This window comes from Corapipo altera, unplaced genomic scaffold, assembly GCF_003945725.1.
Source record: "Corapipo altera isolate COAL_440 unplaced genomic scaffold, ASM394572v1 49, whole genome shotgun sequence".
NCBI classification, from domain to species: Eukaryota; Metazoa; Chordata; class Aves; order Passeriformes; family Pipridae; genus Corapipo; species Corapipo altera.
Genome location: NW_020884879.1, coordinates 690,030 through 703,837, shown reverse-complemented (window position 1 = coordinate 703,837; position 13,808 = coordinate 690,030). Strand labels below are relative to the sequence as shown.

Here is a 13,808-nt window from a genome sequence, read left to right as displayed (position 1 = left end):
ATCTTCAGTCATCTCAGTTGCCCTTTACTGGACTCTATCCATTATGTCCATGTCTCTCCCGTACCGGGGAGCCCAGAAGCAGATACAGCAATTCAGGTCTGGCCTTACCAGTGCTGGGAAAGGATCCCTTCCTTGATCTGCTGGGAACTCTTTTCCTAATGCATCCAGAACACTTCTGGCCTTCTTTGCTGAAAGTGCACATTGATGGCTCACGTACATCTTTCCCACCAGAACCCCCAGCTCTCTTTCTGCACAGCTGCTTTTCAGTTGGTTAGACCCTACCATGTACCAGAGCCTGGGGTTGTTCCTCCACAGGAGCTTGATTTCCCTTTACTGAACTTCATGAGGTTCCCATCAGACAATTCCTCCAGTCTGTCAAGGTCCCTCTGGATGTCAGCACAGCCTTCTTTGGTCTATCAAGCATTCCTCCTGCAAACTTGCTTAGGGTGCACCTCTGTATGACCACCTAGGTCAGTAACAAAGGTGTTAAACGGGACTGGCACTGCTACTGAGCCCTGGGGTACACTGCTAATGACTGGCCACCAGCTTTTGGGCCACTTCTGACTTTGTGCCACTGATGCCAACCCTTTGAACCTGTCAGGTCAGACAGTTTCCAGTTGCTTTCACTGTTCACTCACTTGGTGTGTACTTCATCAGTTTGTTTAGGAGACAAGCTGAAAGCCTTACTGAAGTCAAGATAAACAATGTTTCCTGCTCTGCTCTCATCTACCCAGCCAGTCCTCTCACCACACAAGGCGGTTAAGCACGATTTCCTCTCCGTGCTATGCTGACAGCTCCAAATCAATTTCTTGTCTTTCGTATTTGTAAGTTATTCTAGCTCCTCTTCTTCATCTTCTCCAATCTAAGCTTTTGGTTTGTGTTTTTTTTTTCTTTTGATGTCTACAGTACACTTATTAATAGTTGCACATCTACTAATGTCCCTAAAACAACTAACAATCTCACAGCACTGCTTAACAAACTACTTATTCCAGCCAGGCACTGAAATAACAATGCTTCTTGTTTCTCCACAAATGTATGTAAGCTAGTAGAAACGTTGTTGCAGCTGTAATGGCCTAATGATCTCAGAGGAGCAAGGAAAACACCCTACTCCCCGCCCCCAAATATACTCACTACTTACCACTATGCCTCTAAGAAATTTTCTTTCCTTTAAACTATTTTGTTAATAGTATCCTTTCTACACATCTAGGATAATAACCCATATTTTGTCAGGCTCTTGACAGAAATATCTCCTTTTCTCAGATTTCCTGGCTTCCCTGAAACAGAAACATCAGGAATTTTAGGGAGCATCTTCTCCACGTTTTTTCCTTGAAGTCTTTCACCTTCTCTCTTCCCTTCAGAAGTGCAGTGAAGAAACATCAGACTCTAAGCTATGCTAAGAAAAGACCCATGCTTACACTATCAGGGATGAAAGAAAGGACAGCACTAAACCCTCTGCACTCAAGCAGTGGTGTGCCTAGAAGGTAAGCATCCTTTCGACCTCCACTAGAACTAAAAATGCATAAAAAAAAATTAGCTAGCAAAGAAGGGATGCAATTTTCATAAATTCTGTCCATTTTCAAACATTTCCAGGTAGTGGATAATCCCGTAGTTGGTTTGGCTAAATGGTAGCTCAGCTCTGTAAGTCTTACAGTAATGGCAGGCTACAGTTGTGGTTTTACACTGTATTATACATCTGACCAAGTGTTTCATACACACGCTGTGGCATTAAATGGAACTGGAAGAGCAGATTACAACATGAATCCTGTATTCTTTCACCAATTTAGTGATGTACTGCCAAAAAGGAGTCCATTTTAAAAGCCATGTTGTACATTTGGCCAGGACACGTCTGCTATAGTTCCGACACACCATGGACAATTGTCTGACAACCATTTCTGGGGTACTAATGCTCTCTGCAGCCCAGTGATTGACTAAAATATTTTAAACAAATTCTGACATACTCCCAATCAGATTATAACAATTTTCAAGCAGCTGATGCCCTGGGTCAGTGCTAGTTGACAGCAGCCATTTAAGAACTCTTTCACACGCGTGCAAAGTTAAATCAACTTGGCACTCTCTCTGGTAGGCAATTGTCTCCTTAAAGTATGAGCACTATTCATCCAAGTGAATTGCTGCATTAAGGGGACAGTTGGCTGGCATGGGGAGGACCGGACTGATTGACAATGCGCCTTAGTCACAAAGAAGTTGCAGCAAGAGTTTCTAAAAACCAAAAAGCAGTTAAGACTGTGAATAGATGAAGCTGGATGAAGAAACAAAAGTACAGGATGTTTCCAGGAAGATGTCTGTGGTTCAATAAGCTTCCTAACTATGACTAATCTTAAAACAGTTCTTGTGTCTTATTTTGTAAATTTAGCACCTCAAGTATTTCAGAGAATTTCAGTTTGCTACTTAACCCCCTAACACCAGCTAAATATTGCAGCAACAGTTACTTGTGGAGGGTTTTTTTGCAGAGCTATGTATGCTAAACAGCTAAGAGCTCTGTGCAGCTTCCCAGGGAGGGAATTTTATTTCACATGTGAAATGTTAATAAAGAAATGCAAGCAGCATTTAAGGACTCATTCTCAAATTATTCTAAGGAGATTACAATGTTCCCATCCCCCCGCCCTTTGTGAAACTTCAAAGAGAAAGTACAAGAAAGCTTTACAGTGCTGAGGTCAAAATAATCACACAGACAGTCAAAAAATGAGAAAAATTCAATATGCAGGAGTGCAAATGATACATTTTACAGGAAGTGTAGCAGAGTATTACATTAATAATCACTGTATTTGAGTTAATTTTTCAAGTATTATTCCTTCATCATTTGTGTACACAATACAGATACCATTGTGTAAAGCATTAATAAAAGATGCCAAAGGCTCTGCTGTGGAAGTCAATGGGATTACTCCAGATACCACCAGCAAACACATGGAATAACATGCAGTCAAACTTTCGGTGTAAAAGTAAGACTACAGGGAGCCACTCAGGATGTCAGCCTGAGGCTGAAAATACAAATAAGGGTCCCCAAGCCCCACACAATCTGTCATATAAAGCCTATCAGATTTAAACAGCAATTTAAAGAGAGTCCTTTCAGCTACTTAAGGATAAACTGCTCAGAAGTTTGCTAACAGTTTACAAAGTGTTTGAGTTTTCTCATGATAATTCTTATACCACATATATACATCATAAACAGATTCTAGCTTCTGTAAAACATTTGTAGTCAGGCATAAGCGACATCTCATTCACTGCTCAATGTAGTGAACTAATATAACCATACTATCTAAAAGAAAGAAGGAAAAATCTTTGATTCAACTACTAAGTTAACCTAGCTGTTTGAGCTAACAGATCCAATTCATTGCCTGTAAAGGCAGGCAACACTTTGTCCTAATTTCATACTCTAATGAAGTCTACTTCAATAGAGTCACCTCCACTTATCCCAGCAGATAATTTAGTCCTTTTGTGTAAAGCTAATCCAGCTCTCCCTAAGTCAAGGGGAATTTTGCACTTGACTTCAGAGCGAAAAAGGATCATGTCCTAGAATAGGAACGCTAAAATATCTGAGTAAAAATAGGTTCAGATTTTCCAGTTCCGAATGAGCCAAAAGCCCCCCAAACCAATGAACAACCAAACCTCCCCTCCAAAGAAACCTTTAAAAATGGAAAAAAGGCTAATTTCCATTTCAGCTTAAAGCACATGAAAAGTTATTTTACATGGCAATGTTTTTAAAGAGAATAATCCCATTCAGATATTCTGACTGTAAAACTCCACTATCTGCATCTGCTTTGGCTTTTCAGTTTCAGAGGAACTCAGGGGAAAAGTAACAATCCCTCAAATCCAGGAAATACTCTGAGATGCAACAGTTTAATGGCATGGTTTCCAAGCTGTAGAAATCCTGCAGCAGTAACACTTACTTTTCAGTTCTCCATCAGAGCTGTTAGGGTTTAATGAAGAACATCTAAGACTGTGATCAGTCCACTGGCTTGGAAGTTTTTGCATGTTACTCTGCTGGCCTAAATGTGATTTGATTTCATCACATAAATTACCCAGTTACCTGGCTATACTGTAGCACATGTAATGCAATAAACAATGTTTACTTCTAACTATTTGTATAACAATGAAAATAAAATACAACAGACCTATGCAGCCAAATTAAGTCATATGCTGACTGACCCAGTGGTAAATTACCCTTCTGATGGCATTTTTTTAATATTTAAAGTGAGAAAGAAATTTTTTTTTAGGTGCAATTTATATTAAGACATGGATTTACTGCTGGGATAACCTATTTTGAATTTAAGAAATATTCAAACTACGTTGTTAGTCACCAACATTTTAAACAAATTCAAATCACCAGACTGGCAGAGTTCATTTGTAACCACCTGAAATCGGAATCTGAACATCTAAATATCTGAAGTAACATAAGCTGTTACAAGTGTAAAGGATATTCTCCACTTAATGTTATTTAGATACTGGTTCACTGGAATCTCAGAAACACTTAGGGAAGATAAGGGACAGAGAGGAGATTTGTTTGTATTTTCAAAAAACCCACAAACTTGCAAGTATGAGATCTATTCATTCTAATGCCTTAGAGGTTTTGGTGACCAAAAATTATTCGCAAACTAAAGCTAACATTCCCTTTTGTAAATAAATCTATCAGATTTAAAACAAAATGTAGTTTGCATTTAGAATTATTGCCTTCTATATTCTTATCTAAAAAGCAGCATATTATTAATTTGTACTATAAATGTAACTGATTATTTATATGAATTGCAATCAGAATTTCCATTCAAATGCCACTGAACACAAATTATGAAAAGAAAAAAATGTCTTGCATAGAAATTGCACTTTCATTGCTTAAAGAATTATATACATAGCTTAAGAGAATTATTAAGACACTTTATTATTACATTAAATGCACACGCAGAAAATCCATGCCCTTGGCAAAAAGCTAACAAGATTAATGCAAACCTAATATATAGTTAGAGTCAATATATTTTACTGACTAATAAGACAACCTCTTTCTTTGGGAACAGAACGAAGAAGCACAAGTGTAAATCTAAGTTAAGATAATAATTTCAAATAACCATATAAAATCAAGGTGTCATGCTTGTTAATGTTAAGTCACATTGTATTAACTTGGCTATGATTTCACCATGTATGCACCAAATTTAAATAGCATTCTGAAGGTATGTCAGACCTAAACTAAAGGGAAGGGGAGGTAATCAAAGAGTCCTAGATGTATAATCAATGCAAATTAATTCCAGAATATTTAAATACATCTACTATGCATGAACAAGTTAAATGGTTTCCAGGGAAATAATTTTTCATCTATAAACCAATACTTGTCTCACTTTACGTACCTCATGATAGCCTGAATCAATCAGTTCTACAGGTTTCCACAGCATACAAGCTAAGAAATATTTCCCAAAATGAAAAACAAGATTGATAGCTTTACCAAATTACATTTTGCTAAAGATTTTGCATATTTGTTTTGCTAAAACAAATATGCAATTATTCAGCAAGATATTTTGAAAGCTTATCGCTTTAAATAGCCTCAATCACTATGATTTATGAATTGTGGTTTTATAACTTAAAATACAGTACAGAACTATACTTGAAAGTAAAAAAAAAGTACCCATATTACTATTGCATCTTAGCCTTTAAAGCCATATGCAGCCAGCACTTAATTTTTCTGTCTTCTGAAGCTGAGACTTTTGTATTTGCATTTTGCTCACTCATTTAAAATCACAGAACAACAACAACAAAACTCTAAAAAAACACTAAACAAAAACACATAACCCTTTTTTCCACCAACTACAGAATGTTACTACAATACTTCCTTTTCAGGTTTGAGAAAACAAATGTTACTCAGGAAAACTTCCCCGAGTGACTGGTAGTAACAGCTCAGGAATTATCCTTCTTTTCCCTTCTCTTTCCTTCATGGATAATTGTTTTCAAAAGGAATAGTATTTTGCTTTATGCTGGAAGTGTTCTTCAGTAGAATATTTAACTTCACTATGAAAACAGAATTAAACATGGTTGTCCACAGTGAAACTAGTATACTCTTCTCTCCAGTGCATGTTTTTCAATTACGAAGAGATGAGCTGATCTGGCCAATACTATTATAACCTTTAATAATCCTTTAAACAAATATTTAACATCGGTATCAGTTAAACAAACCTATCTCTCTCTCTGCTTTCAGGACTTTGTCATTCTATTCATGTATCTTCTATCCTAGAATATATGGGAGGGGGAATCCCAAAAAACCAAAACCAAAGAACATACTTTGGCAAAAATCCCATATATCACGTCTCAGAAAACTAGGAGGACACTATATTTTAAGACATTACTGCTGGAAGAAAACCTGAATACTTTTTATTTAGAAAAGGCAGAATCAGAAGTGCCATCTGTTGCTCAAACCACTCAATTCTGAAAATTTCCCTCTAACTAAACTTCCAAAAACTTTTACTTGAGACATTAAGTCTATCTCCTGAATGGAGTGGATTAAAAAAAAAAAAGAAAACCCCAAACTAAACAAACAAAAAAACCCTCATAAGAATGATACACAACACCTGAGCTAGTCATCACACAAACTAGAGAATTGTCTTTGCCCTATAGAACTTATTTAAGCATTGCATGAATTTGCATTAGTAAAACAGAAAAAACCCACCATATTTTCAGGTTCACTTGTCACTGAAATATTGCAAGATTTTCTATCAAGAGAAGTTACCTATAAGTTCATAAGATGCATTATTACCTATGCTTGCAGCTTCATCAGAGCATCGCTATAAGTTCACAGCTCTAAGGAAACGTGTAGTATTTCAACTGAACTACTGCAATCAGAGCTAGTCACAAATATTAAATACTATGGATCAACAAAACACCAGAAGTCATAAAATGTTCTGCTGGCACGTTCTGTTTTCAGTTTAAGAAGTTATGGGAAAAAGGACACAAAACACTTGTTTTCATCACCATAAGCTTTCCTCTTATTTCATCTCATCTTTGCTTAGTCCTCACATGAATATCAATGCTACATTTTTATAGATCGTTAAAATGTGAATTTTGCAGCTCGGTTTGGTGCAGATTTTTAATTTTTAAGATGTTCAGAGACCACTGTTTTATACAAACTTCAGACCTAAATGTCACACTTAATTCTCTGTTTTTCACAGACTAACCTTGTTAAACTTCTAACCAAAACACTACACATTTTTTCTGTTAATATGCCTCTTAAGACGTCGATTTGGAAATCAGTAAGGTAAGGTTTTAATTTCCAATTGCAGACCTCCAGAAAAACAGAGTCAAAATCAAGGCAAAGAAAGGAAATACAAGAGAACTAACAAGATGTACGACTAAACTTATCGATTTGTTCTAAACGCTTTACAATGAAATACAGAACTTTCGTATTTATTTTCAAATTTCCTTCCTCAATCTCAGCTTTGATAATGTTTTCTTTCCTACAGTTTGGCAAATGAATGTTAGTTTCAGATAAATGTGTACTTTGAAAACAAGTATTTTCTAGATGTTAATTCTATATTCATTTTTCAGTGGAGAGTACTTTAAACAAAACCTTAAAAGTGTTGTTCATCTTCGAGGCACCTGTTAAGTCTATGGAAAGACCAGCTGTTATGAACCAGACCAGAAGTCCACAAAGCCCAAACACCTCTGAGTTAGACCAGAGGTTCACCACTGGTTCCCACCATCTGAGATGCTGGGCAATACTGGATGCTCAGGAAGGGAGCCAAAGAATCAGGAAAGCCTGTGGCTGTGCTATCCTTGGTTCAGTCTTTTAGCTTCTGGACTCTGGGGTATACTGTTACTGAGAAAATAGTATTTCTGTTGAACACACTAAGCTGGTAAAGATCAAACTGAAATAGTTAGAATATGCAAAGGAAGAGAAGGACTTTGGATAGTTTTTCTTTTAGTCTTCTGTGGTTACAAGTGCCAGCCATGATTTGAGTTTTCAGTAAGATGTTCTTGAAAAGCAAGAAGATACACTCAACAACTGAGGCCTGTTTTTCCTTTGTCACATTTTAAGCATAAATATTAATTTTGTTATCTAACCATACTTAAAATAACTTATTAAAACTGGATTGTTCACTATTAATTTGCTTCAAGTCTTCCTTTCCTGGCTGACTGCCAAAACAGTTATAATGCTATACAATTGCAATACACAAGAGACCCATAGCACCCTCTAATTACTCTTTAAATACCTCACACAAGCACTGCCTTTCCTTAAAACTGTGAGGGCATTAAGCAGGGCCAAAAATTCCAAAACCTTTAGTCCAGATACTGTATTTTATTCCTGAAGCTGAAGTTTACATGCACCATGAATACACTTGCCTGAACTACGGGCAAACATTTGGAACACAAACAGAGTCCTCCAGTCCGACCTTTCTTTTGCTACAGGGCTGTCAGTCCTGGTAAGCATAAATGAGACCTGACTGCATTTATTCCATTATTATTCCATCATTCACATTAGGAATAAAATACTGTTACTGTCTCTGTTTTGCAAGATTACAAAGTGCTTTGGGCATGTGGAAACAAAGGAAATTTACCCCACTAAATCACAGTCTTCCAATATGAAGACTGACTTTAAATGTCTGATTAATGCCACAAAATTCTCCTGAAAGTTTGTCCAAAACGAAGTTAAAGGCCCTGATCTACAAAGATTTACTTACGTGGGTGTGTTTACTCAACTTCACTGCCAGTGGAAGTAAATAAAGTTATTCAGATCCTGTTATTAGGATCAGTTTAGCTGATCCTAAAACCTGAACTGAGAAGGTGGTTCAACAGTTCCAAAGAATCATTTTCCCAGATTTCTCTAGACCTCTTGTGTGAAGAAAGCCACAGAAACATTAAGAGAAACATCTTAAGACATAGAAGTTTTTCATACCCCTGAAGCAACAACTTGAAAGACAAATTATTTGATGTTCAGTAGCACCATTAGAATTCAAAATTTATGTAAACATTTAAGATATAGGTGCAGTCAATACTGATATTTATTAGTCTCATATAACACTATTATAAAAGCACTTGCCTTCCAAAAATACAAAGATAAAATACAGTCAGGTTAGCAAAAAAAGTTATCTATTTTCCTATGCAACAACTAAGAGTACTCAAGAAGCTGATACAGAAATGATTCCAGTCTGAGGTTTTACTTCCTCAGCACTCTCCAACCATACTCTGTAACATTACGTAACGTTACAGTCATGAAAAATCGAAGCAAAACCCCAGTCTTGGCCACAACAGTCAACACAGCCTTAGATGCACTTAGTGATGATCCCCACAGCAGTATTCCACTGGGCTGTGGGGCTCGGATACAAGCCAGGGCTAGCAGTCCTTGCAGGAGATCCTCAGCTCGAGGGCCTCATTTCAGCTGAGCATGACTTTGATCCACTGACTTACAGGGACACGTCATGAAACCTGGTGCTCTATATAGTGCCCATCCGAAGTGGCAAAAGAGTATTTCCCATCCTATTTCCAGCTATCCTTTGCCTTTTCAAATTTTTAAAAAAATATGTGTTTAAATCTAAAGGGAACAAAACTCATGAATAAGTAATAGTGTTTACTTAACTCAATTTTTAGCATTAACATTACTATCATCTCTGATCCTGCATTCAGTTGGGCATGTTAACTTTACCTAAGGGTGCAGTCTCACCCATTTCAATAACTTACTTTGGTGCCAGTTTCTGTTTTGATGCACTGGCACCATCAAGGATAAATCCCCATAAGTGCAAAAGGCAGTAAGAACAACCTCTTAAAACCTAAAATTAGTTGACAGTATCTTTTCAATATGACTTTTTCCCTATTAAATTCAGCCTACACTCAGAAAGTTTTCCAGGTTTGCCTTCACAACCTGGCAATTGATAATACAATCTGGAGCCCTACAGTCATTGGTGTGAATGCAGCCAGGGACTGTAGTGATTGCAAGAAGTTCCCATACGGTAACTGTAACGCAGTTTGTATTAAAAAAAAAAAAAAAAAAATTAGTGGTTGCCACATCATAAAATTCATCACTATAAAACAGCCTCCTACTGGCACTCTCAAGGAGAACAAAAATGAAGCATATCCTGAGACTTTTTTATCTACTTGTATATGGAGTTGTTCCTCCAGGATAAAAACTAACCCATTCTGTTACAGTAGTTAGAGAAAGCTACAGTTCTCCCTCACTGATCAATCTGTTCCATCAGCAAGCATGGGATTTCCAGTAACAGAAGCCTGAAACCTTTCACGAGGACTTCACAGGAACCACAGGCTGTGTATGTACACATGGAAGGTGTCCTGTCTGAAAAAGGCTGCTTGATGTGACACAGCAGAATAAGGATACGTTCCTAAAGTAGTCTTTGTGTTCGTACTGACAACAATTTTTACATTAACATCAAGGCATCTTACTCAAATTGTGATCAAAGTATGCAGCAAAAGAGTTGGATGCAAAGAGGGAATATGGATGAAAGAACATTGTTTCTTTTAACTAACCTTTTGAACACAAGGAATTATCTATTGAAAATACACAGCTTTTGTCCAAAGGCAGCACACATAAGAAAAGTAAAAACATGCAGTTAGTTTCTTCATAAAGTAAACTTTGACCATATAAACTGACATGTGCCACACTGTAGACTTTCACATCATGGTCACATGACAGCCATCATTTATCAGACCAAACAGAGCAATGATTTCATTCTTCAGAAGCTGCAGAAGTATAAAAAGCTCAAAATAGAGAGCATTCCCTTAGTGCAGAAGCATAGTTCTGATATGATGCATGAATATTGATAAAAAAACCTAAACGGTGAAGTTTTTCACTAATTGTTACACAGTCTGCAGTACACCAAAGATTTATTATTTTTCTAGCTATTTCAAATAATCAGCAATTTATATATATTTTCAATTTTGTTCATCTATTTTGTAGTCAAAAAATTGTTGTCGGGTAACAAATATTTCCCTGAAAATCTACCTTTATAATATGAAATACAGATTAAAGCTACCTTCGGTTCACTACTGTTACTCCAAAGTTATGGTACTGGGGTCCAGATATTAAATTATTACTGAAAACTGTACCAGTAGCTCTGCAACCAGCAAAACCAGGGAGGCCCCATTTCCTGCATCAGTGTCCAGCCTCAGGTAAGTACTGACGTGAACTCTCTGGTGTGCAGGTTAAGAGCATTCTTCTACTTGGTTTCCCTACTTTCACAAATTCTGTAGAAATTGCTCACCTGGGAGACCTCTGCTGTCAAATTTGTTTGAAATCAGGTAAAGGCCAGAAAAGTTATTAGAAGGACTGAAGGCACACAGATCTTACAGCTACATTTGAGCTGCATCTGCTAAGAAAATAAAGCTAACAATGCATGTGGAATAATTAATTACTGGCAATTGCTGCTACCAACTACTGTCACCCTTTCACAGGCCTGGTATCACTGGATCTTTTTCTTTGAAATTCAGCACAGTGTCAGTGCTGCTGTCCTTCTGTTTCCATCACAGATGCTACCTTGTCCCAAAATTACCCGCAACACCCTAGCTGTGCAAAACACACACAGTCTCCACCCTATGCCTGTGCTCAGTAGGAACCTCCTATAACTAAACTTACAGATACGCATCAGAAACACGAGTAGGAAGGGTAAGGTTTTGTTGTTTGGAAAGGAACGGTTCTTACATCTGTGAAGCAGAAACAAGCAAAACTGTAATACCTACCAACAGAGATACTGCAAGTGTAACTGATAAAGCTATTTTATTAGATATCCCTCTTCAAGGTCTTACTTTCCAAAGAGGAAAGCAAAAGACTCTGAAGTAAACTTCTGTATCTTGCTTCCGTGACTAAAGGTCAATTTCGCTTGTAAAATTTGCCTGGAATTTTATTCACCTGTCTATGAATTAATAAAACAATACTTCTTCCTTGTCAACAGTCCCAATTTTTAAACTGGTTTTGGAACATTCTGCCAGTTTAAGCAAACCCACACACCTAATTTTTAATTAACGACCAGTCTCTGCTCAGAGGTAAATCCAGTAGGTACACCCAAATACACCTTCTCAAAAACATGAGGTTCAGAAATACTTCTGCCCTAGTTTTCCCAGCGCACAGTGGACCATACCCGCATGCACACCAGACACCTGGAACAATAAACCCCATAATACTTGTAATATAGTATAATGGAGAAGAAGACGCGCTAGCCCTGGGCCTGAGGGTTGAGCATACAACTTTATGCACGTCGAGCCTGCGGATCCACACAGTGCAGAAAGTTACACGCAGCCTCCGCAGGAACCGGGGCCTGTGTGTGTCCAACACATTTTTTTTTAAACTCTAAGGAAGACGAGGAGGCTTGATGAAATGTGATGACTGAACACTTAAATTAATGACTCAGAAATGTAAAGCAGTCATGTCCCAGGTTCGATGCAGGGAGAGGGAACAGTAAGGGAAGAGGGGAGAAATTAATAGAAAAGACATCCACGCAGGCCAAGCTGTAGGCGACTCGCAAACCAGTTTCCTGAATTTCGCCCTTTTACATCCTCCGGCCGAGAGCCGGGAGCTGAGCCGGGACCGGTTCACGCCGAGCACCAGCCCGGGCAGTGAACGCCGCCGCCGCCGCCGCCGGGGGACGAGCGGCCGCCCTGCAGCGCCCGCGACCGCGGCAGCCCCGCGGGAAGGGCCGCAGGGGAACCGGGCGGAGGAGGGGGACTCGGGGGCCTCCCCCCACAAACTTACCGCCCGCAGCCCGCCTCCCGCAGCCCGCCCAGCCCAGCTCGGCGCCCGCCCGCCCGACCCCTCGGCCCCGCGGGCGGGGGCTCGGGCCCGGGAGAAAGTTGCCGAGAAAGTTTCTGCGGAGGAGAAGGGTCCAAGGGTGCCGGACGCCCCCCGCCCCCGGGGCGCGGCGGCGGGGCGAGGCCGGGGGCGGGCGGCCGGGGCCTAGTGCCTCCATCGCCGCCGCCATCGCGGCCGCCGCTCCCGCGGGGCGGCGGAGCGGGGACGCGGCCGGGGCCTCACCTGCCTCTCCTCGGCGTGGCGGGTGGGAGAAGGAGGGGGGGAGGGAGGGAAGGAAGCGGGGCCCCCCCCGCTCCTCCCGGAGCCGCGGCGACCCGGGGAGGGAAGCGGGGAGGAGGGGAAGGGAGGAGGGACGAGGAGCGGGAGGAGGGAGCGGAGCGCTCCGGTGCGTGCGGGGAGCCGGAGCCTCGCTGCGGGAGGAGGAGGAGGCGGTGGTGGAGGAGGAGGAGACTCCCCGCCCCTACGGCCGTGCTCTCCGGCGGGCAGCGCGGCCCCTCCTCCGTGCCAAGCTTCCCCCCATGCGGCCCGGGCCGGGCTCGCCGCGCCTCCCGGCCGGGGCAGCGGCTCCACGCCCGAGCCGGAGGCCGCGGGGAGGAGCCGGGCGGCCCCCGCGGAGCCGGGCTGGCGGCAGCGGCGGTGCCTCCTCCGCGCCGCTGCGCACCGAGACAACATGGTGGAGGCGTGCGAGGCCGTGCGGGGGCGGCGGGCGGAGAGCCGGGGTTCGCCCTGCTCCGCCGTTCGGCCAAGCGCGGCCGCCCGCTCCCAGCCTTTTCTACCCGGGCTGGAGCCGGGGCTGGGTCGCGGGGACCCTCGTCGGGGTAGATCCGGGGGAAGCTGCTCCTCCCGCCGTGCCAGGCGGGTCAGCTCGAGGAGCCTCTCGGCAGAGAAGCTGAACGTGATAGACTTCGGCAGCGGACCCTTTCGGCGTGGTGCGTGAAAGCTGAACAAAAATAACTTTTAAAACTCCTCTCCCAGACGTCTCCGGGTGGGACATGCCTTAGGCTCGGTACATTTAATTTCTTTCGGGTCAAACAGATGCAAAAAGTCCCTTCGGCAGTGCGGGTGC

At 41.2% G+C, this 13,808-nt stretch overlaps 1 protein-coding gene across 1 annotated transcript in view; it reads right to left on the bottom strand.

Annotated features, from left to right (window-relative positions):
- YES1 (YES proto-oncogene 1, Src family tyrosine kinase) overlaps positions 1-13,157 on the bottom strand; it is a 50,090-nt gene extending 36,933 nt beyond the window's left edge. Inside the window, exon 1 of the mRNA XM_027638594.1 lies at positions 12,965-13,157. The gene's annotated coding sequence lies outside the window, so the exon portion shown is untranslated. The remainder of the gene's footprint in view (positions 1-12,964) is intronic.
- Positions 13,158-13,808: the final 651 nt, after the last annotated feature.